Source organism: Tupaia chinensis, unplaced genomic scaffold (assembly GCF_000334495.1).
Source record: "Tupaia chinensis unplaced genomic scaffold, TupChi_1.0 Scaffold000249_1, whole genome shotgun sequence".
In the NCBI taxonomy this organism is placed as follows: domain Eukaryota; kingdom Metazoa; phylum Chordata; class Mammalia; order Scandentia; family Tupaiidae; genus Tupaia; species Tupaia belangeri.
Genome location: NW_006159728.1, coordinates 1,120,788 through 1,148,287, shown reverse-complemented (window position 1 = coordinate 1,148,287; position 27,500 = coordinate 1,120,788).

Here is a 27,500-nt window from a genome sequence, read left to right as displayed (position 1 = left end):
AAGAAGAGAGAATGAAACATTAAAGAAGGATGGGAGGAAGGAAGGAAAGAAGGAAGAAAGGAAAGAAGGAAGTATCGATGGGAGAAGGAGGGAAGGGAAAATTCTAAGCAAAACGCCATCTAATTTGTTCTAATCTGTGGTGTTCTGAGCAATCTAATTTTTGATCTTTAATAAATGCAGTCAGATTCAGAAGTCTGTTCACAAAAGAACAAGATTACCTAAACAATTCTAGATGTCACAGTCTCTTGCCTTATATGCATTTTAAAGGAAGAAAGCCAAAAAATGTTTGATTGAACTTTAAAATGTCCGTGTTTAGGGGAAGTCGGGCTTACCTTTCAGGCATACACACGTCTCTTCTTTTTCTTTGTTTAAAAATGTTAAGTCTTAGACTTGAAAGGAGAATTTATCTATAACATTGCTCCTACTTTAAGCCCCACATATCTAGTTCAGGAATTCTTCTACTTGGAGATATTTAACTTATCACCTTTTAAAATTATGGACAAGGGCCGGCCCTATGGCCTAGTGATTAAGAGTCAGATCCCACATGGCTGACTGCAGTTCACTTCCCAGCCCTGGCAGCCTGAAAAACACACCAGGTACGTGTACAAGTACGCTGAAAATAGCAATGGGTGGGACCAGCAGGTGATGTAGTGGTTAAGGTACTGGACTCTCACATGACCAACAGTTGTTCAAGTCTCCAACATAGGGGCTTAAGAATCACTCTGGGAAGGTGTGTGTGCATGCCCAAAATCCCAAGAGGAGAATGGAGGAGAAAAAATTATGGCATGGCGATTTCCTCTGAGGGGTGATTTCTCATTTTCCTTCTCATTGCCTGAGGGAGCACACTTGCCCTATGGCAAAAAACTCTTTTTTTCTTTTTTTTTTTAGATTAAAAATCCCAATAGGTCAGAGAAATACTCCCATTGGGAGTATTTTCTCCTTCTGTCTCTCTATCTCTGTCTCTGGCAAACTAGCACAGTCTCTGACACATTAAAAAAAAAGAAAGAAGGGAACCAGCAGTTAGCGTAATGGCTATGTCGCTGGATTCCCACGTAGTCGACCGCGGTTCGTGTCCCGGACCCGGTGGCTTAAAACTCACGCCAGGCGCGTGTGCGTGCGTGCCCAAGATCCCGAGAGGAGAATGGAGGAGAAGGGATTGCGGCGTGACCATCCCCCCTGGGGGGTGATTTCTCGCTTTCTGTCTCTATGTCTCTCTCTGTCTGTCTGGCGAGCGCACGCGCCCTACAGTGAAAATCTCTCCAAAAAAAAGAATGAAACATTAAAGAAGGATGGGAGGAAGGAAGGAAAGAAGGAAGAAAGGAAAGAAGGAAGTATCGATGGGAGAAGGAGGGAAGGGAAAATTCTAAGCAAAACGCCATCTAATTTGTTCTAATCTGTGGTGTTCTGAGCAATCTAATTTTTGATCTTTAATAAATGCAGTCAGATTCAGAAGTCTGTTCACAAAAGAACAAGATTACCTAAACAATTCTAGATGTCACAGTCTCTTGCCTTATATGCATTTTAAAGGAAGAAAGCCAAAAAATGTTTGATTGAACTTTAAAATGTCCGTGTTTAGGGGAAGTCGGGCTTACCTTTCAGGCATACACACGTCTCTTCTTTTTCTTTGTTTAAAAATGTTAAGTCTTAGACTTGAAAGGAGAATTTATCTATAACATTGCTCCTACTTTAAGCCCCACATATCTAGTTCAGGAATTCTTCTACTTGGAGATATTTAACTTATCACCTTTTAAAATTATGGACAAGGGCCGGCCCTATGGCCTAGTGATTAAGAGTCAGATCCCACATGGCTGACTGCAGTTCACTTCCCAGCCCTGGCAGCCTGAAAAACACACCAGGTACGTGTACAAGTACGCTGAAAATAGCAATGGGTGGGACCAGCAGGTGATGTAGTGGTTAAGGTACTGGACTCTCACATGACCAACAGTTGTTCAAGTCTCCAACATAGGGGCTTAAGAATCACTCTGGGAAGGTGTGTGTGCATGCCCAAAATCCCAAGAGGAGAATGGAGGAGAAAAAATTATGGCATGGCGATTTCCTCTGAGGGGTGATTTCTCATTTTCCTTCTCATTGCCTGAGGGAGCACACTTGCCCTATGGCAAAAAACTCTTTTTTTCTTTTTTTTTTTAGATTAAAAATCCCAATAGGTCAGAGAAATACTCCCATTGGGAGTATTTTCTCCTTCTGTCTCTCTATCTCTGTCTCTGGCAAACTAGCACAGTCTCTGACACATTAAAAAAAAAGAAAGAAGGGAACCAGCAGTTAGCGTAATGGCTATGTCGCTGGATTCCCACGTAGTCGACCGCGGTTCGTGTCCCGGACCCGGTGGCTTAAAACTCACGCCAGGCGCGTGTGCGTGCGTGCCCAAGATCCCGAGAGGAGAATGGAAGAGAAGGGATTGCGGCGTGGCCATCCCCCCTGGGGGGTGATTTCTCACTTTCTGTCTCTATGTCTCTCTCTGTCTGTCTGGCGAGCGCACGCACCCTACAGTGAAAATCTCTCCAAAAAAAAAAAAAAAGAAAGAAAATATTAAATTATGAACAAAACTACCTACAACAACTCTAGCACAAGGATTCTGTTCATCACGAGGAGGAAGCAACAAAGGTATTGGAGATTTGAAGAGAGGGGGTGGGGTGAGGACAGAAGACTGTTTTTTTCCGTATTTTCAAAATCACTTCCATGGGGCCTGGGGTATGTCATGCCCACAAACATTGACAGATCATTTTGGTCCATTTGATGACAAGATTCTTCCTACATCCTGTCCTGGCATAGTATCTTTATGATGGGTGAGTCACACCCACAGACATTAAGAGATCATTTTAACTCTTGATAATAGGCCCCTTCCCAAGTCCTACCCTTGGGCAGTATCTTTTCTTTTTTTTTTTAAATAATTATTTTATTTAACTTATTTACTTAATTTGGCCAAAGGGACAGAGAGAAAGAGAAAGTGAAAGAGAAAGCTTCCAGGTCTAGCACTTGAACTGCAGTTGGCCATGTGGGAGCCCAGCACCCTCAACCACCACGCCACCTGACAGCCCCAAGAGTGTCTTGTGACACATACAAGCCCTTATCTCTGCTTTAAAACACTCATTGCTGATGCCTTCCCTAAATACAGACCTCCCTTTCCAGTCACCAACCTAAAGATTCGAAAACCCACCTATAAGCTACAAGTCTCCTGCTTCCAGATGTCCTGCCTTTTTGGGTCAGACCAATGGAAAACTCTTTTCACTAAATTCCAAACTTTGTCTGTTACTCTCAAAATCAAATAAAATCTTCTGCATCTGGTCATCCCAAAAAGGCATGTTTACCTTTTCTCAGGGCCTAGATCACATACATTTGTGCTTAAAAATAATCCATATGAATCATTATTTCTGTAGAATTGGTTATGTCCCTTCACAGGGGTGACACAGTTGCCTAGGAGAACAGAAAAGTGGATGATCCACAGCAAACCTGCTCACATCAGCCTCCTCCACAGACCTTATTTGAGGTCTTCTCTTTCCTCCAACAATTGCCAAATCATCTAGCTCTTATCTCTTCAACCCTCAGAGAGACAGGGTGTCTTGTCTGCCAATACCTTGAACTTCTACCCTGAAAAGTTTCCTTTAGTTCCTCTTGGAGTCTGTACTAATTTAAAATTCTATTGTGATTTTTGAAAGCTTCTGGGGAAAAACAAATCTTTCCCAATGCAATTAATTTGGTTAACTGTTAAGTTAATGATCAATTTAAAATGCAAATGTCTATTAAAGTAGCAACAGCCAATCAAGTCTTTTCTTGGTTCAATGTGGGAAGAGAAAGATTCTGAGCACTTGAGGTGAAGGAGGAGAAGGAGAATTTAATGAAGAGGAAGGATGCTTTAAAAACTGGTGGTGAGAATACCAGAAGCAAACTTCCCTGTCAGCTTTGCCTGGGATTGGAGCCAATTTCCATTGTGTTCAGGGGTGTTTTGTCAAGTGACTCACTTGCAGCTTAATGGGAATCCTGCTGGGTTAAACTAAGTGACACTTACTGATGGCTTGTGATGTACGAGGCTGCATGCTTGTTATCTCATTGCAGCCAACTTTGTTATAAGGGACAGACAGCTCTTTGGTTAAGGTATCATTAAGCTACCAAAGAGCAGAAGACTTGGTTTCACTGTGCAAGGATAAATTGCAGTTTTGCATCTTGTTAAGAGCTTTCATAAAAATATTTTTTCATTAGATTTTTTTAATAAGAATACAGTAAAGATATTAAGAAAAATTTTAAAATATCATTTATATCCTAGATGAAGCATTCAAGATCTAGATTATGGTCTGATTGATTTAGGTAGTTGGAAACTGCAGATAATAAGCAATGCATGGAGTTGCATATTTTTAAATTGCGGGAGGGGGGAGTACATTGTATGGGAAAGGGAGGAAGCTTCCCCTGATGAGGTGTGGTCACACCACAATCTCTTCGCTTCCGTTTCTTCGTTTATTGGGACTTTGGGCACACACATGCGTACACGTGCCGCGGGACTAGGACTTGGCCATGTGGGATCCAGTTCCCTTAACTACCAAGCTATGAGGCTAGACCTGAAGTTGCATTTAGAGTATAAACCATGGGCATGAAGCTATTAAAATACCAAACCCCAGTCAGAACACATATTCAGTGAACAGACATTCACAGATAATGCTACCTTCTCTAATTGTACAGATATGTACTGTAACTAACTAGAATTAAAAAAATAAATAAAAACAAAAACAAAAAAAGAGCTAGAAAAGCAGAACAGATGGCCACTCTGAGCCTTCAAATCTGTACTTAAAGCAGAGATTCTGATCCAGCATTGTGGGATCTTCGGGGGAAGTCCTTTGGACTGCAGATGCCTCTCAGAGTGGCTGATGTGTTTCCCCCAACGCCTCCTCTGTGAAGCACCCTCTATAGGTCTACCCCTGCTGCTGTGAGATGCCACAGCTGCCTTCAGAACCATGGGATGAAAAGCCATCCACAACTCCCGCTTTAGATAACTGAAGACAGACATTAAGATTTTCCTACAGTTGATTACTTACTTGCTCAGGTTCAAAGAAAGAATTGGTCTTGCATGAACCAGAAAGGGTGGAGAATCAATGTAAACACAGGAGACTGAGCCATAAACACCAAACAAGCAGAAATTCTGAACTGCCCCAAGACTGAGGCATTGCTTTTATCATTAAAGTAATTCTGCTTGAGCTCACCAACTCTGTAAAAATAACGGATTGTGTTATTACCTAAGTCTCATTCATATTAAATTAGACTTACATGGTCAAGCTTAAATAAACGATTTCAAAAACTATACATACTGCATCCCATAGTAGAGATGTTGTCACCTCAGTGATAATTAGAAGGGGAAGAAAAATAAGAGGGGAAGTAGATAAACTTTATCTCAATTGACCGAGAAAACAAGACAACTTTAAATGACAAAAATCAGAAAGAAAGAAAGAAAGAAATCACTTTCAACCTTATAGAAATAAAAAGGATCACGAGGGAATACTATGAGCAAATATTTCCAAGGAATTAGATATGTTAGCTAAAGTGAACAAATATCTAGAAAATCACAAAGTACCAGAATTAAAATAAAGAAATAAATTAGAAAACCCGATTAGACCTATAACAAGTAAGGAGATTGAATCAGTAATTTAAATACTGCTCACAAAGGACGTCGCAGGCCCAGGCGACTTTGCGGATGAATTCAACCAAACGTTTTAAGAATGGATAGCAATCCGTCATGACTCTTCCAAACCTAAGATGTGAAAAATTTATAAACTTTTTCTGAGAACAGTATTAATCAGATACCAAAACCAAAGACATGGTAACCAGTATCCCCTAAATAAATACACATAACTAAATTCAACAAAATACTAGCAAGTCAAGTCTATGAGTATCTATCATGATAGACTGTGGCAATGAACCCTAGAACTTCAGTGACTTGTCTCAGCGGAAGTTCTATGTTACTCACTCAGCACTTCAGTATGTCAGCATGCTCTCTCCTACTCAGGGATCCAGACTCTGTATGCTGCTTATTTATTCCATGAGCGTGAAGACATACAGAGGAAAAACAAGGAGAGACAACACCTCCAGCAGGGCCTGACACTTCAATCCACCCTAGCCTTTGGCCAGCTCCAGAGCACACGCAAGCATGTACCTGTGGTACTCAAGGAGGTCTCCAGGCTTGAACTGGAACCTGCCCATATGGAGTTGCCTCACAGAGTGTTGCATTTTGCTGCTGTGCCACTGTCTGGCCCCCAACATATCTACTTATCTCTTCATAGCTCCTTGGCCTGAGCTAGTCACAGAGCTCTAACCCACCTGCAAGAGTGCTGAGAAAAAAGCGCAGGGACTTTTATTGAGTATAACTGATGATCTTTACTGTGCCTGTTATAAATTGATTCAGAAAGGAAATGGGAGCTTGGAGAAGGTAGTCTGGGGCAGATTCTAGCAGAGTACGGTGCTTATGGTTAAGGGGACAAAAGAATATCTTCAAACCTCCCAAAAGGAAACTATTACAAGACAATTTGATAGAGTCTTCAAATGTCATGAAAAAAAACTCTTTAGAATTATTTAAGTAGCACAAATACTAGAGTGGTTTATCACTTTTCTTTGATACATGAAAGATTTCTGATTTGGGGAGCAGCAGATGGTGTAATGGTTACATCGCCGGACTTCCATGTAGTGGACTACGGTTCAAGTCCTGGACCGGCAACTTAAAACTCATGCCAGGCACATGTACATGTGTGCCCAAAATCTCGAAAGGGGAATGGAGGAGAAGGGATTGCAGAGTGGCCATCCCCCCTGGGGGGTGATTTCTCGCTTTCTGTTTCTGTCTGTCTGACAAGCGAATGCATGCACCTTATAACAAAATCTCTCAAAAAAAAAAAAAAAGTTTTCTGATTTTTATCAAAGTATAATACTTTCAGAAAATAAAGCTCTAAGACCTTTGGAAGAAAAAGGATGTGTACTTCATTTTAATTTTCTTAACTAAATACCACTTGAGAACTATGAAATGTTAAATGTAGACAGGACCTTAGCAATCAACTAATTCAATGCCCCTATTTCATCATCGACGAAACCAGGGATGGGTGTTGCTCTTGTTTTTGGCAGAAATAGCTCTAAATCCCAAGTCTTCTGAATTCCAGGACAGGGTTCTTTCCCTCATAGCATCCTTCAAGCAAAACTCAACAGACCAACCTTCACCAGTTTCAAAGTCTTAGATATTTTACTTAGTGAATCCTTTCATAGATTAAGTACAAGCTTATTGGGTCCTGCAGACTTAAGTCATCCCAGTGCAACTTGATACAAACTGAAGGACTGGAGAACATGAAAGTATTAAAAATTGTAAGGACACTAGAGACAAAGTGGAAAGAGCATGTGGGGGGGGAAGAGCATGGGAAATGTGGGGGGGAAATGGAGAGGTAAGACACTTGTGGGACACAGAGAAGGTATATTATCTATTGACAAGGATGTGTATGGTGGTCTCAACTGGGCTAGACTGAGGCGTAGATCATGTTGGATAGTCTCTTCACAATCTAAATGATGTATAGCGATTTAATAAATGAATAATAATAAAATAATAAAATAAAATAATTTTTAATTATTTTATTTATTTAATTTTTAATTATTTATTTTATTTTAATTTGCTATAGAGCACGTGGGTTCACCAGAGAGATGAGAGGGAGAAAGAGAAAGTGAGAAAGCAAGTCACAAGGTCCAGGACTCAAACTAGGGTTAACCATATAGGTGTCCAGTGCCTTAACTACCACACTACCTGCAGGCCCCTGTCTGTGCAATCCTAAGCAAAATATTTCATCTCTTTTTGTAAAAAAAACATTTGTTTATTTATTTATTTATCTGTTGTAATTTTTAGGTCACCAGGTCCAGGATTTGAACTATGGTTGGCCATGTGGGAAACCAGCACTTTAATCATCACTCTATCTGCTGGCCCAATATTTTATCTATCACTGAAAATATGAATATCCAACCAATGAGATTGTTGTGCAAAGTAAGTGAAGTGATACATGTGAAATATCTTTGTAGGTAACATTCATTCCTTTACACATTCCTCTTTTCAAATGAAGCAATGGGAAATGTCTGAGTTTGGGAGATGTAAAGTTCATGGGACCCAAAATCTCCCTGATACATAGCTCACCCCTGCCACATCCCAACCAAGTAATCATCGGGCCTGTCCTCCAGTGAACAAGACACTCTCCACCTGCCAAAGCAGCCAGTCTCATTTTGGGGTGTTTGAGTCTTTGATAGTTCTTCCTGATGCTCCCATAAATTGTCTTAGTGTCAACCCCTAGGGTCATATAGACAAATCTTCCATATGATAACCCTCTATCCACTTGAGACACATTTTATATCACCAAACCTCTGCTGTAGACTAAACATTCTCCAGTCCCTCAATAAATTCTCATTTGGGCATGTTCTTACTCTTATCACCAACCTGACTCTTTTTAATTTCAGAGTTTGTATAGTTGTCTAAGCATTCGGCTTCTAGAAATGAACGCACTGTTCGACGTATGTCTAAACCAGCACAGAGTAAAGTGAAGCTCTAACTTTCTGCCTTCTCACTTCTATATTTGTGCTAATGCAGTGTGAGCTCATTCTAGCTTTTTTTGGCAATCAACACACAAACTGATGATTCACACAATAACTTTTTAATAAACGCACTAGAAATCCATAGCTCTGTTAAACAGGAGGTACCACAGAGCGACATGGTTTTCATTTTGCATTTGAGCGAGTGGGTATATGGATCAGCATCAGGACTATTCCTACAACTTCTACTTGTCAAGCTCTTTCCGAATCCTGATTTTGTTCCATAGCTCAATGTAATCTACAAATGTGACAACCGTGCCTTCTGTTAGTCATATCCTACGATCGGCATATGAGGCACGATACTTCTTGGGACTGCCCTGGAGCAGGTGAGGCCAAAGAGGGAACCAGAGCCCTAAAAGTGTTGCTTACTAGGGTAGGGGGAGCCCAGAGGAAAGTTGACCCTGGCCAGGACCTGGTGCATGAATTTGGCCACGGTCTTAATATTTGGAAAAGGATATAGCAGAATCCAATTCTCAGCAGCTGTCAGGGAAGGAATTGGGAGTCTGATATGCCAGAAGCCAAGGTCCCAGAGAGGTCTCCTAAAGGCTAGAATGGTTTGAAACGTGGGAAGAAATGACTAGTCTCTGGAAGAAGAGCTAACAAGAACAGACAGAAGGACTGTGGAAACCCAGCCGTGGAAAACTGGGGCTAAGGAGAACTTCTGGACAAACTCCTCGGAGCACAGGCTAGGCATGTCTTGATCTGAATCCAGGATGACAAGTTGCTGGTGATCTTGCCAGGAGGGAATTTGTTTTGAGGCTGAGAGGAGAGCCAGTCGTGCTTAAGATGAAGCCAGCAAAAGGCAGCTGCAGGTAACGGAGAAGGCATAGCTGGAATATGAGACCGACTTGTTGGAGGCATCAGCAGCATCCCTGGGAAACGTGTGAAAAGGAACCAGTTGAGTACAGGGCCTTAAGGCCCACTGCTGGAAGTCTTCACTACTCCCCTTTCCTCTGTCTGAAGTTTCTTTCTGCATCTCTTTCTTCATTTTTCTTTAAAATTTAATTTTCTTAAGAGGAATTTTTTCTATAATTTTTTTCTGATGTTCTTTGAGCCTTAATATACCTCTGTAGAAAGACATCCTCAAAGAAATAAGCACACAACACATACTGCATTATCATTTAATCTGTATCTCTCTCTACAGAGAGATAATTGGGGAGGCGACATTAAATGTTTTGCTGAATTTCAGTAACCATGTTCCCTCTTCTGTCAATCTCTCACTCTTACAACCAAATGAAAAAAGGAAATGACCAGCAGGTGGCATGGTGGTTGAAGTGTTGGATTTGCACATAGCTGACCACTGGTCAAGTCCTGGACCTGGTGGTTCGCTTGCTTACTTTCTCTCTCTCTCTCTTTTCCTGTATCTCTCTGGTGAGCACACATCCCCTATAGCAAATTAAAAATAACAATAATAATAACTAAAATTAAATAAAGAATTCTTTTTAAAAAAAAAAAAGTATAGGACCAGCAGGTGGCGGATTGGTTACATCACTGAACTCCCATGTAGTTGGCTGCAGTTCCAGTCCCAGCCCTGGTGACTTAAAACTCTTGCTGGGCACATGTGCTCATGTGCCCAAGATCTCAAGAGGAGAATGGAGGAGAAGGGATTGTGTTGTGGCCATCCCCCCAGAGATGATTTCTTACTTTCTCTCTCTTTGTCTCTCCCTGTCTCTCCAGTGAGTGCATGCACCCCATGACAAAATCTCTTTAAAAAATGAAAAAAAAAAAAAAAAAAAAAAAAGGATGTGAAGCCATTGGGTTATCAGGGAAGTCAGGACACAGTTTTGCATAGAAAAATGTAGAAAAATACTTCATGACTTTCTGACAACCTAATATTTGAGCATAGTTTTCCATTGCACTCAATGACAAATTCTAGTCACCTCTTGCTTTTCTAAGCATAGATAGACAAGTTCTGTTAGGAAAACAAAGTAGCTATTTCTTTCTCTGCTGTCACATGATCAATACAGAAGACTTCCATGCCCACACACCAAGCAAGCAGATGGCTGCTGGGAGTCACCTCATTTAATTTAATTCTGCCACTGTCTACCTGGCGAGGGTGTCAGCACCCACAAGTTGAAGGCTCAGTCCCCAAGACTACCCCCTACTTCAAATGAAAGTCCCAGATTGTTTTACCCGAGCTATAGATAGACTGAGTGGCTGTAAATTGGGGTTCCCCCCACCTTCTCCCCTTGTCAGGTTCACTTAGTTAGCTACAGTGGCTCACAGAATTTGGGAAAATGCTTACTCACATTTGCCAGGTTATTATAAAGGACATCACAGGGGATACCGGTGAAGATGTGCCCAGGGCAAAGCTTATGGGGAGGAGCGTGGAACTTTCACGGTGAACCATCCTCCAGGAGCTTCCATGAGTTCAGCTCCCCAGACCCTGTCTGCACCCTGTCCTCGGGGGTTTTGTGGAGACCACTTCATAGGCATGATGAGAGCGTGAACAGCCACAGCCACGTGGAAGTGTGGCTGGACAAACAGGCTGTGATCTACGCAGACAGACCGAAGAGACTCAGCAGGGCTTTTTAGATTCGCCTGGCCTCTGTGCAGCATTCTTGACCCAGGGGATGGGGCAGGACCCCTCTAGAATAAGGGGCTTCATTTTTTTATGACTTGTTCTATGGCCTGCTTTGGGGAGCTTCAGAAACCAACAACAAAAGACTTAATAGTTATAAGCCAGGAACTGCAAACAAAAAACAAAAATACATTATTATCGTAATAGGGCAACAAGCAATTTATCAGCTAAACGTTCCACAAGTGGCAGTCTATCTTATTAGATTGTGCCTTTCTCCCCATCGAGGGCGACGCGTGTTCACCATCGGTCTGTCTACGCGTTCAGAATACCTGCACTTTGGGAAGACTGCTGGTTTTCATCTGGTGAGTTCAGCTGCTCAGTGTCTGAAATTACCTTGGGCTAGACTTACAGAGAAACCAGATCATCTCACAGAATGGGTCACGAACCAACAAACCATGGCCAGATAGTAACTTTATTTTGTTTTCCTCGAACAAGGTTTTAAAAGCTTTGAATTAGTTGCCAAGAACAAACATTGAGGACTTACATAAAATCAGGATTCCCAGAGTCTCGGAAATTTGGAAGCTTTGACATTTCTGGACGCAATTCCCAAGTGGATATTGACTCTCTTTGGGCATGCAAAGGCTTCTCCCTAAGAGCCACAGGCATTTCTAGTCTAGAGGCCTCCTCCTGGATGGTCGACTCATTCGCATGGGCTTCCAGGCCCTCTTGGCATGGAGTTCGTGACCCCGATCTCGGATTTCATCATTTATGCTGGACTCAGTTTCCTCCTTCCAATAATAGCCTTTCCTTTTTATTCTTTTCTTTTTCCTTTTTTTTTTTTTTTTAGTTTTTTTTTTTTCCAGAGGGCCCATGCACCACCAGAGAGAGACAGAGAGAGGCAGTGAGAAGGAAAGTGAGAAATCACCCCTCGGGGAGATAACCATGCCACAGTCCCTTCTCCTCCATTCTCCTCCTGGAAGTTTGGGCATGCACACACACACACACACCCAGTGTGATCTTCAAGGCGCCAGGTCCAGGACTCGTAACACAGTCGACGCCCAGTAATAGTCCTTCTAATCTAAAGTTAGAACTCCACAAATGAGAACTAAGATACCAAGTGTGAGTTAAGAGTAAAGGCAGATGCCTACACGTTAAGCACTGTCACACGCCAGGTTAAACTATTGGGTTATCGGAAAAGTCATGACGAATTTTTTCTGGTTTTCTATGGGAAAATGCACCATGACGTTTCCAACAACCCAATATTAGAGGGTTTCATGCTTGCAACAACTCTCGCTGGTAAGTGCCGTGGGTGCCCCTATTTTGTAGGTAAAGACACTGAGGCTCAGAGATGTTAGCCAACCAACTGGTCCAAAATGAGCTGTCTTCTCTGCGCCTTCTGTTCAGTTCACACTGACACAACTAGACATTCCCTGCCCAGAACCTACTATTTCCTTCCTGGGCCTCCATAGTTTCAGCTGGCCCCAGTGTGTTTGGAGCTTTAGCCCTACAGACACCACTCCAGGTCTAGGAGAGTCCAGTACCATATACCTGGTGCTGCCCACTTTGTAAATCAGACCTTGGAGGTCACTTACTCCGTGACTTGTTGACTGCTGTTCTTTGTCAGCTTCAACAAACCAAAGAATCTGTTCAACAAGATTTTCTTGAACACACCTCTATGATGCTTAAGAATAAGATTGCCCAGACTATGGACCAGCAGTTGGCATAATGGCTATGTCACTGGACTCCCATGTAGTCGACCATGGTTCAAGTCCTGGACCCAGTGACTTAAACTCACGCTAAGTGCGTGTGTGTGTGTGCCCAAGATCCCGAGAGGAGAATGGAGGAGAAGGAATTGTGGCGAGGCCATCCCCCCAAGGGGTGATTTCTCACTTTTTGTCTCTCTGTCTCTCCCTGTCTTTCTGGCGAGCATATGCGCCCTATAGCAAAAACCTCTAAAAAAAAAAAAAAAAGATTGCCCAGGCCAGTCACTGGCATGGTGGTGGGGTTAACTGGATCCCACATGGCCAGTTGCATGGTTCAAGTCCCAGACCCAATATCTAGAGCAATACTCTGGATGCATGTGCATGCATGCCCAAAATCCCAAGAGGAGAATGGAGAAGAAGGAATTGTAACATGGCCATCCCCCCTAGGGGAGGCGGTGGTTTCTCACTTTCTTCTCCCTCTTTCTCTTGCTGTCTCTCTCCAGTGAGTGCATGTGCCCTGCAGCAAACTGAAAATAATTTGTATAAAAGAAGACTGTCTGATAAAACCAAGTGTAAATGGAATGGAAAAATGAAGTGTGGCTGAAAGCTGTTATTTCTCATGAGTCAGGGAGTACCTAAATTTACTGCCTGAAGTCAAAGCCTTGGAGGATCACCAGCTGCAATTTGGTAGTGAGTAAATGGTTTTAGCACTGTTACTTGTCATTACTAATGAAGCTGAAATTGAAGGAAGGTGGCGAAACACCTGTTAAAGAGCATGATTCCTTTGACCTAGATGGGTAGAGCAGGCACCGCACACAGGCTCCTAAGACCTCTCCTAGTCAAGCTGAATACGAATGAAATTTAAACCCAAAGACATTCATGTAGTCAGCAATTCATCAAGCATTTACTGGGTGCCCTCTATGTGCCAGAAGGGTTTATTAGGTAGGTTCCAAGGGTGGTAGGAGATAGGCATACACATATATCGTTCGGGTATAGACCCGTGAGATGGAGCCAGTTTCCAAGATGGAGTCACTCTGATCAAGCTTTTAATAGAAATAATTCACTGCTCTCACTAGACATCAATTATTAACTCTCATTGCTTGCTCACACAGAGAACCACTTACAGCCAGAGCTACTTACAGCCTACTTAATATGACGGCTAAAACTAACATGTTTCATATCACTACTACATTGCTTCAGTTCAAACAAAGTCTCTCTTGGTCTGGAGAACAAGAGAGCAAAGGACCTTGAGCAATAACTTGCCATAAGCTATCATTTGAAAAATCGGAACATGATATGCAGGCTTGCGCCTGCAAGATAAGGAGGTCTAAATGAATTTACATTTAAGGAAAAAAATACATCAAAGAACAAAGTTTTGTTTTAGACTTGTAAAAAACATGATAAAAACTGGAAACTTTATGGGCCACAGACCTCAGACAAAGATCTGCTGAATGTTAATTAACTAAGGTCTAAATGTCTAAAGTCTTGTGATTTGTGAGCCCACTCCCCAGTAGAAGGATGATATGGATCACCTGACATGTAGCCCTCACCAGGGAAATGCATACATAAATCCCTCCCTGCTGAGATAAAAATCCCTTGCCCCAGCTCCTCTTCTACACCCCATTCCTGGGACCCCTCCTTGCTTGGGAGCTGTTTTTCCTCTCCTCGCTTAATAAATTCCACTTTACTATCCTCTCCCTGTGTCCACATCTCTAATTCTTCATAAGCATGAGATAAGAACCTGATCAGATTCGGCCCTGGTGTTGAGCCCGATCACCCCAACTTCCTGCATCAATTTGAGGGCCTACTAGGTGCAATCCTGCACCAGATTCTGGAAATAGAACCCCTTCTCTCTCGAGATGCTGTTTAGCAGAAGAGTCATATTTTAATAGCCAATTACACAACTGGTTAATTCCACTTATAAGTGCTGCAAAAGAAAACACAGTGGGCTTTACTTTAACTCTATTGGAGTGCCATTTCTGTAGTTTTTTCAGGCTGGTATTAAATACTGATTGTCCCACAGATCTGGGAACTTTGGGGCAGGCCCATGCTTAGCACCCTAACACTAGGCTTAGCCCCAGCAGGGGCTCGCTCTTGTGGCTCTGCTCCTGTGGCAAATCCTCTGCCTAAGCTCCCAAGCTTTGTGATGTAGCCCCTGAAACCTAGGAGGAGGCTGTCATACCCCCATGGATCTTGTGCTCTGCATTCCTTCAGAATTAGAACTTCATGTAGCACCATAACAAAGCCTGCTTTAGCCAGACTGAGTCCACCTCTCTCACTTTCTTCTCCCTCTTTCTCTTGCTGTCTCTCTCCAGTGAGTGCATGTGCCCTGCAGCAAACTGAAAATAATTTGTATAAAAGAAGACTGTCTGATAAAACCAAGTGTAAATGGAATGGAAAAATGAAGTGTGGCTGAAAGCTGTTATTTCTCATGAGTCAGGGAGTACCTAAATTTACTGCCTGAAGTCAAAGCCTTGGAGGATCACCAGCTGCAATTTGGTAGTGAGTAAATGGTTTTAGCACTGTTACTTGTCATTACTAATGAAGCTGAAATTGAAGGAAGGTGGCGAAACACCTGTTAAAGAGCATGATTCCTTTGACCTAGATGGGTAGAGCAGGCACCGCACACAGGCTCCTAAGACCTCTCCTAGTCAAGCTGAATACGAATGAAATTTAAACCCAAAGACATTCATGTAGTCAGCAATTCATCAAGCATTTACTGGGTGCCCTCTATGTGCCAGAAGGGTTTATTAGGTAGGTTCCAAGGGTGGTAGGAGATAGGCATACACATATATCGTTCGGGTATAGACCCGTGAGATGGAGCCAGTTTCCAAGATGGAGTCACTCTGATCAAGCTTTTAATAGAAATAATTCACTGCTCTCACTAGACATCAATTATTAACTCTCATTGCTTGCTCACACAGAGAACCACTTACAGCCAGAGCTACTTACAGCCTACTTAATATGACGGCTAAAACTAACATGTTTCATATCACTACTACATTGCTTCAGTTCAAACAAAGTCTCTCTTGGTCTGGAGAACAAGAGAGCAAAGGACCTTGAGCAATAACTTGCCATAAGCTATCATTTGAAAAATCGGAACATGATATGCAGGCTTGCGCCTGCAAGATAAGGAGGTCTAAATGAATTTACATTTAAGGAAAAAAATACATCAAAGAACAAAGTTTTGTTTTAGACTTGTAAAAAACATGATAAAAACTGGAAACTTTATGGGCCACAGACCTCAGACAAAGATCTGCTGAATGTTAATTAACTAAGGTCTAAATGTCTAAAGTCTTGTGATTTGTGAGCCCACTCCCCAGTAGAAGGATGATATGGATCACCTGACATGTAGCCCTCACCAGGGAAATGCATACATAAATCCCTCCCTGCTGAGATAAAAATCCCTTGCCCCAGCTCCTCTTCTACACCCCATTCCTGGGACCCCTCCTTGCTTGGGAGCTGTTTTTCCTCTCCTCGCTTAATAAATTCCACTTTACTATCCTCTCCCTGTGTCCACATCTCTAATTCTTCATAAGCATGAGATAAGAACCTGATCAGATTCGGCCCTGGTGTTGAGCCCGATCACCCCAACTTCCTGCATCAATTTGAGGGCCTACTAGGTGCAATCCTGCACCAGATTCTGGAAATAGAACCCCTTCTCTCTCGAGATGCTGTTTAGCAGAAGAGTCATATTTTAATAGCCAATTACACAACTGGTTAATTCCACTTATAAGTGCTGCAAAAGAAAACACAGTGGGCTTTACTTTAACTCTATTGGAGTGCCATTTCTGTAGTTTTTTCAGGCTGGTATTAAATACTGATTGTCCCACAGATCTGGGAACTTTGGGGCAGGCCCATGCTTAGCACCCTAACACTAGGCTTAGCCCCAGCAGGGGCTCGCTCTTGTGGCTCTGCTCCTGTGGCAAATCCTCTGCCTAAGCTCCCAAGCTTTGTGATGTAGCCCCTGAAACCTAGGAGGAGGCTGTCATACCCCCATGGATCTTGTGCTCTGCATTCCTTCAGAATTAGAACTTCATGTAGCACCATAACAAAGCCTGCTTTAGCCAGACTGAGTCCACCTCATTAAATCAAAGACTGTTTTTTTTCTCAGACGGATAGTCTTTGTTGGTGATTTCTCACAGGAACTCCAACTAAACAAATGACCAACCTGGAGTTTGAAACAACGAGGGATACTCTGCTCCATCCTCAAGCTGAAACTCTTGTCTAGAAGATGAATCATTTGATTGTGCCCCTAGCTGAAACTGAAACTTCTCTCTCAATGATGAATCACTCAATTGTGCCCCCCCCCAGTTAAAAATTAACCTGATCCATGTGTCTCTACACTTTCCTATAGATAGCTGCCAGCCCTATAGCATCCTCCCTTAGTTAAGGCAGCTGGATCTCACATGGCCAACTGCACAGTTCAAGTCCTGGCCCTGGAGACTTGAAACGCACACTGAGCATGTATGCGTATGTGCCCCAAATCCTGAGAGTAGAATGGAAGAGAAGGGATTGTGGTGTGGTCACCCCACATGAGGGTTGCTTTCTCTCTCTCTCTCTCCTTTCTCTCACTGTTTTTTGCTCTCTCTGTCAAGTGCACATGCCCTATAGCAATTTTTAAAAATTTTTTTTAGAGAGAGATTTTTGCTATAGGATACATGCAATCACTGGAGAGATAGAAGGACAGAAAGCAAGAAATCCCCACCAGGGGACGGGCATGCTACAATCCCTTTTCTTCCATTCTCCTCATGAGATTTTGGGCATGCATGCACACGCGCCCAGCATGAGTTTTAAGCCTTCTGGTCTGGGACTCAAACTGCATTTGACTGTGTGGGAGTCCAACGACCTAACCATTATGCCACCTGATGGTTGCTATTGCAAATATTTTTGAAAGAATGCCCTTCTGGATGGCTCAGCAGTCAATTATAACTCATTTCTTCTTTATTACTGAAGAAAACATGGACCTCAGACAAAGATGAAGGCCCTCTCTTCAGGCTGTCAAGGCAGAGACCAGGCAGGAATGGCAGTGCTCCTATTCTGAGGGATGGCCAACACCCTTAGCAGTTGGTGCTAAGTACCCTCCCATCCCAGGACCGCTCTCCTCAGGGTGTCCCTTCCCACTGTGAGAGGCAGGGAAGTCTGTCACCTGGTCTTCTCCCTCCTTAGCCCCATTCTTTAATCCTAAGGAAAGAGCCAAGCCTCTCATTTCCTCTTGTTGACATTGTTCCCTAAAGACTATTTCTCCCATGTAAAAGGGGCTGCACTCCGAAAGCCCAGGGTCCTACCAAACATGTTAAATATGACATGAAATTGGCATCCTGAATTAATGCCATTCAAGCCAGATGTGAAGCCAGGGACAATGGCATCTTTTCAGAGTTATATGTCATCCTTACAGTATCGTAGACTATCATGAAGACTTTAGAAAAATGTGAAAATAACTCAGAAAGAGAGAGAGAGGTTGAAAGAGGTGTCTTGAATGTGCTCATGCTCCCACAAAGCCAGTGATGCAGAGCTGAGCTTTCCACCCGCTGCCCCACCCTTAGCCTTATTCCTTCCGACATTTAGAAACTGACTAGAGACCTGCGCAGTAGTCCCACGGGAAAGCACAACACTGCAAAGCTGACCCGCAGAGGAAGGTCCTGCAATGGCACCTGGAGGCCTCGCTGTCTACACCAGGCATGCCGTGCCCATGATCCACGGCCAGCTAGGCTGCGAGTGGACCACCATGTCAGGACCCGATTGGGTGCTCCACTCTTTCTTTCTCTCTGAAAGAGATAAATCAACTTTAAAAAGACAGGAAGGCAGGGAGAGAGGGGTGGAGGAAAGGCCCATCCGACTAGGTGAGTCCCAATGGCTAAGAAATGCCATCTGCAGAATCAGTATGTGGTGTGGTGGGTAAGGAGTTGGACTCCCACATGACCAACTACAGTTTGAGTACCAAATCTGGCAACTTAAAAATCTCACCAGGTGTGTGTATGTGCGTGTGTGCCCAAAATCCTGAGAGGAGAACAGAGGACAAGGGACTATGGTGTGGTCATCTCTCCTGGGGGGATTATTTCTCACGTTCCCTCTCTCTGTCTCTCTCTGGAAAGCACACACACCCTATGGCAAAAAATAAACCTTATTTTAAAAAATTTTCAAAAAGAAATGCCCTCTACAACTGAGAAGGTATCTTTTTAGGTCTCAACTCTACCTGGTCTTGCTGGGACATGGGACACAAAGAGGTGGGGACATGAAAAGCAGGGCTGGCTGTCCCCATGAAGAGGAGGCATGCAAGCCTGTCTGATCTGCCCACTAACACCTGACCTAGACTCTGGCATGAAGACCCATAATGAAGTGCAGTTCATAGGCCATTGTCTTTAGTGCCTCGCTAGAAAATGGGTAAGGCCAGAAGCCCCTTGTCTAGCCTAGCTCAGATGGCTCAGAGCTCTTACAGGCAGAATGGTATGTATGACACAACAAGGATAGATACGTTTGTGTTGATATCTTTCCTTTCATAATGGAGACATAGAGGCACTGAGGAAGATAGGGCCGAAGAATAGTAGCAAGATGCCTAACATTTTTTTTAATTTTTGTTAAATATTACTAAAAAATTCAACAAAGTAGAGAAGATAGAGAACCTTCATGTACCCATCACTCAACTATGACAATTACAAACTCATGATCCATCTTACTCAACACCCATTCTCCTCTCTCTCATATTATTTTAAAGCGAATCCCAGTCCATTGTACCACTTCATCAAGGAATGGTTTAGTATAAAAGATAAGAACTGGTTTTTTTGTTTTGTTTTGTTTGTTTGTTTGTTTAACATCGTTGTTAGCACTTGCATGCACAGGGGGACAGATGGTGGCGCAGTGATAAACCAGGACTGGTAAGGCAGACTAACATAGCAGGAGGACCCAGGTTCACAACTGGAGCCAAAAGCGAGTCCACTGAGAACGCCGTGTACTGGTGACTTGGGGCTGGCTGAGGCGCAGGGTGGGTCGCGACGTTGGGACCCTGTTGGAGGTGCTCTCTCTCACTCATTGAAGAAATAAATAAACTTTGGGACCAGCAGTTGGCATAATGGCTATGTCGCTGGACTCCCATGTAGTTGACCACGGTTAAGTCCTGGACCTGGTGACTTAAACACACCGAACACGTGTGCATGCGTGTGTGCCCTAGATCCCGAGAGGAGAATGGAGGAGAAGGGATTGCGGTGTGACCATCCCTCCTGGGGGTGATTTCTCGATTTCTGTCTCTCTGTCTCTCTCTGTCTTTCTGGCAAGCACACGCCCTATAGCAAAAACCTCTCCAAAAAAAAAAAAGAAGAAGAGAAAAAGAAAGAAAGAAACTTTAAAAAATGTATACCTAAGAATAACTTGATTTCCTCAGTAACATCCAATTAGTATTTAAGTGCCCAGATATCTTACGAATGTCATAAATATTCGTGGTTTGTTTGAACTGGGATACAAACAAGGTCTCCCTGCTCAGATGGGTTGATACATGTCTTCCATCTATAACGTTCCCATCTGTATTTTTTCCTTACAACGTACTTGTTGAAGAAACAAGTCTTTCATCCTGTTACATTAACCATAGTATGGATTTAACATATTTCTTTGTTCTCTGTATTCCCTACAAATTGAAAATTGAAGAGTTGAGCCAGTTTTCTTTTTTTTTTTTTTTCACAAGTGGTGCTATTTCCAGGAAGAGTTACATAGTAAATTGTTCTCCCTTGTTCTCTAAAGTTACCTGTCATTAATATTCAAGCCTATATATCTTAATTTATTACTGGTTGTGAAAAGGTGATATTTTAATTCAGTCTTTCCCTTCTTCATCTGAAGTGCATTTTTCTCTTCAAGCCACTTTTCTTTTTTTTTTTTTTTCACAAGTGGTGCTATTTCCAGGAAGAGTTACATAGTAAATTGTTCTCCCTTGTTCTCTAAAGTTACCTGTCATTAATATTCAAGCCTATATATCTTAATTTATTACTGGTTGTGAAAAGGTGATATTTTAATTCAGTCTTTCCCTTCTTCATCTGAAGTGCATTTTTCTCTTCAACTGTCTGGATACTAGTAGAATAGGGTGTATGTTTGCATATTGAACGTTTGATTGTTTTTCCTTACGAGTTGATTCACTAAACATTTCAACAATAACCAGTTATAATTTTTTAGAAGTATTTAATTAATTTCATTTATTCATTCATTTATTTTAATTTGACCAGAAAGAGAGAGAGAGGGAAAGTGAGAAAGCAAACCACCAGGTCCAGGACTTGAACTGTGGTCAGCAGTGTGGGAGTGTCTAGTGCCTTAACCACCACGCCATCTGCTGGTCCTAGGATTTATTGTTTAATATGCCATTAAGATCATGGGCTTAAACATATTTGATAGATCAAGAAGACATAAAATTAGAAGGATATAGAAGATTTAATTAGCTCACATCAATGATTGAATAAGACACATTGTTAAATTGAAAGAAAATTCATGTGCCATAAAATTACCCGTTTGAAAGCATGCGTAATTCAGTGGCTTGCAGTATATTCACAAAATTGCAATCACCACTACTGTCTGATTCCAGAACATTTTTATAACCCGAAAGAAACTCCACTAACAGTCATTCTTTATTCCCCCCTCCCCTCAGCTCCAGGCAACCACAGTCTTCTTGAAGTCCCGGAGGAATTGCCTGAACTGAAAATACCTTTGTTACAACCACATTTCTAACAGCTAAGGAAATTGACTGTATGTACCGTCAGTGAGCAGCTTTCGGAGGATTCGTGTCATATTTACCACATTCTTTGCCGACACTACAAATAAGTTAGACATGTTGGGTCATCGGGAAAGTCATGATGCATTTTTGCATAGAAAACATAGAAAAAGATGTCATGACTTTCCCAACAACCTAATAAATAGGAAAAATAAATAAAGACCACGGGGGTAGGGGGCTTCAAAAACTTCATGGAAAATGTATACTCTGAAGAAACTGTAAGAATTTCCAAAACTTTTATGACAAAATAACTCTGCCCTTAATTCCATTTTCCCATCTTTTTTTATTAAAGAGATTTTTGCTATAGGACGAGTGCACTTGCCGGAGAGACAGAGAGATAGAGAGAGAGAAAGTGAGAAATCACTCACCAGGGGGGAGGGCCACGCTGCAGTCCCTTCTCCTCCATTCTCCTCTTAGGATTTTGGACACACATGCACACACGCCCAGTGTGTTTTAAGCTGCTGGGTCCAGGACTCGAACTGCAGTCGACTACATGGGAATTCAGTGACAATCATTATGCCATCTGCTAGTCCCCCCATAAATTTTTTGAAGTCTCTTCATACTTCTAAGTTAATAGCTGACATTTTTAAAACGCAGGTTTAAATAGTTACAAAGAAAGGAATTTCCTACATATTAGCAAATATTGACATTATGATCCATGGAATACAATCCACAAGTCAAAATAAGTGTGTTGTTAATCTTCCAATTATATAAAGAGAACTTCAGAAAGTTCATAGAGAGCTTCCCCATAGCCTAGTGGGTAAAGAAGCTGGATCCCACATGTCCAATCACAGTTCAAATTCCAGCCCTATCACCTTGAAAAACATGCTGGATAGGACGAGCAGATGGCATAAAGGTTATGTCACTGGACTCCCACTTGACTGACTATGGTTCAAATCCTGGAAGCAATGGCTTGAAACTCATGCTAGGCACATATGTGTGCATACCCAAAATCCCAAGAGGAGACTGAAGAAGAAGGGACTGTGGCAAGGCCATCTCTCCTGAGTGGTGATTTCTTGCTTTCTGTCTCCTGGTGAGTTGCACACAGCCTATAGCAAAAATCTCTCTCTAAAAAACAAAATGAAAAATACGTTGGGTACTTGTGCCTATGTGTCTCAAATCCTGACAGGTTGGAGAGATGAAGGAGAGGGGATTATGGCATGACACAACTTATTCAGGGGTGCTTTCTCTCTTTCTCTGTCTCTCTCTGGTAAGCATATATGCTGTTTGGCAATTTTTTTTAGGTTCATGGAAAACGGAATTAAAGTTTATTTTCGTGCCAAAAAATATAAAAATCTATGTATAGTTTTATCATAATAAATATTTTCCATGGGCCTGTTGAAGATCCCCCTGTATGTAAGAGTTCTTCAAACTTCTCTTATGGCAGTAGAGAAGAGACAGACGAGAGAAGAAAGAGGAAGGCCACTGGTCTACGAACATGTAAGAAAGGCCGCAGAGCTGGAACCTTGCTGAGCACGATGACCACTAACTTGGCCAGATGGGCGGCCAGCAGAGCAGGGAGAGATGACGTGGCCCAGCGGGGGTTTCCCAACAGCAGACCTGCTCTGACTGCGCTGTCATTCTCTCAGGCCAAGAGCTATTTGGCTGGTGGTGAGTCTCCTGACATGGTGCCAGAAGCACCACGTGGTCACTAGACAGGTGCATCCTACGGCCTCCTTCACTTGGAATCTCTGGCAGGCAGGACAAACATCTCCTGGGCTTCCCCCAGTTGCAGTACCTCCTGTACTGGGTGTAGGATTGCTGGTCATCTCTTCACCAGCTGCATTGTATATAAGAATCTCTCTCGGACCAGCTGGTGGGATGGTGGTTAAGGCAGCTGGATCCCACATGGCTGACTGCACGATTCAAGTCTCAGACCTGGTGGCTTGAAAAATACACCAGGGCTGTGTGTGTGTGTACGTGCGCGTGTGTGTCCAGAATCCCAAGAAGAGAATGGAGGAGAAGGGATTGTGGCATCATCACCCCCACAGGAGATGTTTTCTCACTTCCCTGTGCCTCTCTCCAGTGAGCACATGTACCCTCTGGCAAATTTAAAACAAAAACAACAAAAAAAGAAAACAAAAGAAGAATCTCTCTCAAAGTTAAACAACGTCCAGTGATCCCATCTTTCCGATATTATGCCAACTCCTTACTCTAGTGGTTCCTTAAAGACACCATGAAACTTGCACTTCATCTCACATTTCAACGGCCCTAGCATTTGCATCCTGTAAGCATCTATGGCAACAACACTTGAATGCATTTTGTCAGCCAACACAGATCAAAAATGCTTAGCAGAACATACCATTTTCTGCCATTATTGGCACAGTAATGAAATAAACAGATTGGCCAGCACTTGGGAAGCTGGAGAGACCACACTTGTCCCACTCTGACCCTTGGGACATATCTGATGCTACCATATCAACTAATGTGATAACTGCGCTCTTCGGAATTCTGAAATAGGAAATGTTTCTGAGAAAATGGGCCACGATGACATCATGTGTGCAGATCCAATCAGATGGTGCAGCAAGGAGGAAGGCTGGGTGGTGTATTTGCTACAGTCAGGAAGGTGAGCCCTCCATAGGACACTGGTGGAACTGCAGCAGTAATTCAACACCCACAGCAGGAAGCAGATTCCTGGTCCAAGCAGCACCAGCAGCAACTCCCAGAGATAAATAATGGGTAGCCATCTAGGAATGCTGAAACACTCCTAACAAGAACAGTTTGTGAGCCTTTACCTCAAACCCAGCGCCATCCTCTTACTTTCCAGAAGACAAAAGTGACGGAAGGAAGGAAGCCTGGAATTCCAAAAATTATTGTCTTTTGTTGCCAACAAGAGAAGGACCATTCCTCTTTCCTCCCTTCCCCAGACTGGCCAAGGAGAAAGAGTTACATTAGAGATGCCAAGTTATTTGAAAATTTAATGTATTAATAAAACGGCACTTGAGTGAGTTTTTCTTCATCCCAAATTATACTACAAAGACAAATGTCAGGTGATCCGCACATGAGCCAGGCTGTGAGAGTCACAGATGGGCGACTAGGAAGCCATTGGCCGGGAGCCAACAGGACATCTGTTCTGGTCTGCCACTGAGTCTGAGCCAAGAAAGTCAGACCTGAAAAGAAAATATTTCCAAATATTATTTTTATCTGGATCTGATTTACAAAGCATAACAGCTGAGTGACAGGGACTTTTTCCGAGATGAACAACCTAGAGTAGCGGGGAAACTCACGCTGTATGAAACATGGAATGCATACAGGAGAATTTCTGGTCCCCAGGATCAGGAAGGATTTCCCTTGATGGTGATTTTCCTTATTTAGGCTAATTCTGATATAGAACATTTCAACACCGGTCTGAAAGAAGGTGATGGCTACAGTAACTGAGCCAGCAAGTGGACACCCTCTGCCTGACACAGGGTCCTGGACAAGTATTTACCTTTGCTGCAATTGGGAGGGAAGGTCTCCGTGGCCCTTCTCTTACTTCTACTGTCCTGGGATTTTCCCCCAGGACAGCATGCACAAAGGCTTTAAGAAAGCAAAGTAAAAGGGGACCAGCAAGCGGTGTGGTGGTTAAGGTGCTGGACTCGCAAATGGCAGACAACAGTTCAAGTCCCAGGCTTGGCAGCTTGCCTTTCCACTTTCTCTCTCTCTCTGTCTTTGTCTCTTTCTGGTGAGTGCACATGCCCTACAGAAAATTTTTAAACAATAGGAATAATTAATTAGTTAAATAAATTAAAAATAATTCTTAAAAAAAGAAAGAAAGAAAGTAAAGCTAACATATGCCATTCTCTGCAGACTTCCTGGCAAAAAGACACTTTTTATGAATCTCAGATACACGGCTTCTTAATCCACACAGGCTCATTAGTAACATAACTTAATAGGACAACCACTCCTCACTTAACGACCTACCTGATTAACAATCACTTGGACTTAAAACCGTCTTCCTTGATTTAACACTCTCGACATATTCTTTTTCTTTTTAAAAAGTCTTTTAAAATAAATGTTAATACATTTTCTTTCTTTCTTTTTTTTTTGGAGAGGTTTTCGCTATAGGGCGCGTGCGCTCGCCAGACAGAGAGAGACATAGAGACAGAAAGCGAGAAATCACCCCCCAGGGGAGATGGTCACACCGCAATCCCTTCTCCTCCATTCTCCTCTCGGGATCTTGGGCACGCACGCACACGTGCCCAGTGTGAGTTTTAAGCCACCGGGTTCAGGACGCAAACTGCGGTCGACTACATGGGAGTCCAGCGACATAGCCATTACGCTAACTGCTGGTTCCCAGTACATTTTCTTAACCAGCTCTCTGCCGCACTGTTTGCCGGGGTAAGCAGAGTACAGTTCAGGACACGCTTCATCATTTCCTTCATATCCGGACCTGCTGTCCATCCTGGTGCCCCTTCTCACTGGATGGCCCAGCATCTCGGTATGTGTGCTTCTGGACTTTATTCTTGCTCCTAATGGTGGAGACAGTAGGAAAACATGAAGCTTAGAAAAATAAGAATTCCTATTTGTCTCTATACAGAAATGGGCATGCTGGGACTAGCAGATGGTTTAGCAGTTATGTCGCTGGACTCTCATGTAGTCAACCACAGTTCAAGTCCTGGACATGGCAGCTTAAAACTCACATCAGGCACGTGTCCACGTGTGCCCAAAATCCTAAGAGGAGAATTAAGGAGAAGGGATTCTGGCATGGCCATCCTCCCTGGGGGTGATTTTTCACTTTCTGTTTCTCTCTCTCCAGCAAGTACACGTGCCCTATAACAAACATCTCTCTTAAAAAAAGGGGGCGGGGGTGGGTGTGCAGACTCAGTTTTCTAGTCTTAAAGATTTTTTTTTTTTTGAGAGGTTTTTGCTATAGGGCGCGTGCGCTCACCAGACAGACAGAGAGAGACAGAGAGACAGAAAGCGAGAGATCAACACCCAGGGGGGTGGCCATGCCGCAATCCCTTCTCCTCCATTCTCCTCTCGGGATCTTGGGCACGCACGCACACGCGCTCGGCATGAGTTTAAGCCACCGGGTCCGGGACTCAAACCATGGTCGACTACGTGGGAGTCCATCGACATAGACATTACGCTAACTGCTGGTCCCGCTTAAAGATTTTTTTTAATTGCCAAAGGACACATGCACCTGTCAGAGATGGGGGGAAGAAAATGCTCCCCAATGGGGCATGATCATGAAAAATCCTTCCTCCTCCATTTCTCCATCCTTTTGGGATTTTGGCAGGCATACTTAGGCAGTCAACATGTTTTTTAGGCCACTGGACCAAGGTTCAGACAAGATCAGTCATGTGGGATTCATCTCCCTTCACTGTAGAGCCGCAGAGTTGTCTCCAGGCCTATATATATTTGACTCTGTGATTATGAGCACAAACATTTTATTAAACAATGATATAACTATTCTAAACTTTCAGTTCATTAATTATTTATCCATTGACTTATTTATATTTGTTGATAATTGAACCCATGAAGTGTTTCCCTCTGTTTACATTTTTATTTCACTGAGAGTTATTTCCATTAGGCTAGGTTGTTTTTAATAGTACATTTGTCTTCTTTCTCTAAATTCCTTTCTCTAAATCTAATCTGCTCCAGTGCCTCATACTACTAGACGGAAGTCGCAATTGGGGTGCGCCAGGCAGAGTCAGGGGACCTGCATCGCCCACTCGTCTGGGGCTTATCTTTCTTTCTTTCTTCCTTCCTTCCTTTCTTCCTTCCTTTCTTTTTCTCTCTTTCTTTCTTTTTCTTTCTCTTTTTTTCTTTCTTTCATCCTTTCTTTTTCTTCTTTCTCTCTCTCTCTCTCTCTCTCTCTCTCGCGCGCATTTTCTTTCTTTCTTCTTTCACTTTCTTCTTTTTTCTGACGTAAGAGAATACTGCTGTAACTTTATTTGTAAGAGGTTTTGGCCTTAGGGCACATGCTCTCAACTGCGAGAGA